The sequence below is a fragment of the Styela clava genome, unplaced genomic scaffold, assembly GCF_964204865.1.
Source record: "Styela clava unplaced genomic scaffold, kaStyClav1.hap1.2 HAP1_SCAFFOLD_19, whole genome shotgun sequence".
Taxonomy (NCBI): Eukaryota; Metazoa; Chordata; class Ascidiacea; order Stolidobranchia; family Styelidae; genus Styela; species Styela clava.
Genome location: NW_027556646.1, coordinates 402,501 through 405,558, shown reverse-complemented (window position 1 = coordinate 405,558; position 3,058 = coordinate 402,501). Strand labels below are relative to the sequence as shown.

At 53.7% G+C, this 3,058-nt stretch overlaps 1 non-coding gene across 1 annotated transcript in view; it reads left to right on the top strand.

Moving 5' to 3' along the window:
* The first annotated feature begins 1,485 nt into the window (after positions 1-1,485).
* The window catches only part of LOC144419357 (small subunit ribosomal RNA), a 1,810-nt gene continuing 237 nt past the window's right edge, over positions 1,486-3,058 (top strand). Inside the window, exon 1 of the ribosomal RNA XR_013474012.1 lies at positions 1,486-3,058. This exon is cut by the window's right edge and continues 237 nt beyond it. This is a non-coding gene — a ribosomal RNA (small subunit ribosomal RNA).

Here is a 3,058-nt window from a genome sequence, read left to right as displayed (position 1 = left end):
GTAAGGCATGTCAGAGCGAAAGACAGTAATTTCGAATGAGCCAAGAAAGAGCGGTGCGGGGCCGGTCGGAGCGCACCCTTTTCTCGGTGGCTGGCGGGCGAGAGAGTGCTGCGTCGCCGGCATCGGCGTCGAAAGAAGCCGAGCCGAAAAAAGTTAAAGTACAAACGTGCAAGCATACTAACCTAACCCTAGGTAAGGCATGTCAGAGCGAAAGACAGTAAACTCGAATGAGCCATGAAAGAGCGGTGCGGGGCCGGTCGGAGCGCACCCTTTTCTCGGTGGCTGGTGGGCGAGAGAGTGCTGCGTCGCCGGCATCGGCGTCGAAAGAAGCCGAGCCAAAAAAAGTTAAAGTACAAACGTGCAAGCATACTAACCTAACCCTAGGTAAGGCATGTCAGAGCGAAAGACAGTAATTTCGAATGAGCCATGAAAGAGCGGTGCGGGGCCGGTCGGAGCGCACCCTTTTCTCGGTGGCTGGCGGGCGAGAGAGTGCTGCGTCGCCGGCATCGGCGTCGAAAGAAGCCGAGCCGAAAAAAGTTAAAGTACAAACGTGCAAGCATACTAACCTAACCCTAGGTAAGGCATGTCAGAGCGAAAGACAGTAATTTCGAATGAGCCAAGAAAGAGCGGTGCGGGGCCGGTCGGAGCGCACCCTTTTCTCGGTGGCTGGCGGGCGAGAAAGTGCTGCGTCGCCGGCATCGGCGTCGAAAGAAGCCGAGCCAAAAAAAGTTAAAGTACAAACGTGCAAGCATACTAACCTAACCCTAGGTAAGGCATGTCAGAGCGAAAGACAGTAATTTCGAATGAGCCATGAAAGAGCGGTGCGGGGCCGGTCGGAGCGCACCCTTTTCTCGGTGGCTGGCGGGCGAGAGAGTGCTGCGTCGCCGGCATCGGCGTCGAAAGAAGCCGAGCCAAAAAAAGTTAAAGTACAAACGTGCAAGCATACTAACCTAACCCTAGGTAAGGCATGTCAGAGCGAAAGACAGTAATTTCGAATGAGCCAAGAAAGAGCGGTGCGGGGCCGGTCGGAGCGCACCCTTTTCTCGGTGGCTGGCGGGCGAGAGAGTGCTGCGTCGCCGGCATCGGCGTCGAAAGAAGCCGAGCCGAAAAAAGTTAAAGTACAAACGCGATGCTAATGAGCGAGCCGTTGTCTCGACTAATATGTAGGGGGCGTTCGATCGAGCGTCTGGCTTGAGCGCTTGTCGGCCTAGCAGAACGGTCGCATTGTTATGCCCGGGTTTTAGGCACCGCTGCAGGCGGCCGGCAGAGCTCTTGTTTGTGCGAAACTGAATGGATCGAGCCCGAGAGAGGGCGAGCAAAGAAAAAACGCAAATCGCTCCGCCTGGCACTGCCGGCGAGAGCGTGGACGTCGCGGCCAGCGACTGTCGAAGCTGAGTACGGCCGCAGGCGATTGCCTCGGTCTTAAACGAATGCGACGAGCACGCGCCGGGCGGCCCAGCAAGGGCCGAGCGCAGCTGTCGCAGCTATCTGGTTGATCCTGCCAGTAGTGATATGCTTGTCTCAAAGATTAAGCCATGCAGGTGCAAGTACGAGTTCTCGTAAAGCGAAACTGCGAATGGCTCATTAAATCAGTCTTGGTTTATTTGGTCTCGTAAGCGAAGTGGATAACTGTGGTAATTCTAGAGCTAATACATGCATTAAGCGCCGACTTCGGGAGGCGCGCTTTTATCAGATCAAAACCGACCGGGTTCGTCCTGTGACGTTTGATGACTCTGGATAACCACGCGGATCGTACGGTCTCTGCACCGACGACGTATCATTCAAGTGTCTGCCCTATCAACTGTCGAAGGTACGCTACGTGCCTACCTTTGTGATAACGGGTAACGGGGAATCAGGGTTCGATTCCGGAGAGGGAGCCTGAGAAACGGCTACCACATCCAAGGAAGGCAGCAGGCGCGCAAATTACCCATTCCCGACACGGGGAGGTAGTGACGAAAAATAACAATACAGGACTCTAACGAGGCCCTGTAATTGGAATGAGTACATCCTAAAACTCTTAACGAGTATCCATTGGAGGGCAAGTCTGGTGCCAGCAGCCGCGGTAATTCCAGCTCCAACAGTGTATGCTAAAGTTGTTGCGGTTGAAAAGCTCGTAGTTGGATTTTGGGCGAGCGCCGCCGGTCCGTCGCAAGGCGTGTCACTGGTTGCGTTCGCCTCACCTTCGGTTCTCCGTCGGTGCTCTTGACTGAGTGTCGGCGGTGGCCGATAAGTTTACTTTGAAAAAATTAGAGTGTTCAAAGCAGGCTGTTCGCCTGCATAGTGTTGCATGGAATAATGGAATAGGACCTCGGTTCTATTTTGTTGGTTTTCGGAGCACGAGGTAATGATTAAGAGGGACAGACGGGGGCGTCCGTACTCTGCCGTTAGAGGTGAAATTCTTGGATCGGCGGAAGACGAACTACTGCGAAAGCATTCGCCAAGAATGTTTTCTTTAATCAAGAGCGAAAGTCAGAGGTTCGAAGACGATCAGATACCGTCCTAGTTCTGACTATAAACGATGCCAACTAGCGATCGGGAGGCGTTACCATGACGACCTTTCCGGCAGCTTCCGGGAAACCAAAGTCTTTGGGTTCCGGGGGAAGTATGGTTGCAAAGCTGAAACTTAAAGGAATTGACGGAAGGGCACCACCAGGAGTGGAGCCTGCGGCTTAATTTGACTCAACACGGGGAAACTCACCCGGCCCGGACACAGGTAGGATTGACAGATTGAGAGCTCTTTCTTGATTCTGTGGGTGGTGGTGCATGGCCGTTCTTAGTTGGTGGAGCGATTTGTCTGGTTAATTCCGATAACGAACGAGACTCTGGCATGCTAAATAGTTACGCGACCTTCTCGGTCGGCGTCTAACTTCTTAGAGGGACTAGTGGCGTTTAGCCACACGAGATTGAGCAATAACAGGTCTGTGATGCCCTTAGATGTCCGGGGCCGCACGCGCGCTACACTGAGTGAAGCAGCGAGTGTCTAACCTAGGCCGAAAGGTCCGGGTAACCCGTTGAACCTCATTCGTGATTGGGATAGGGACTTGCAATTGTTTCCCTT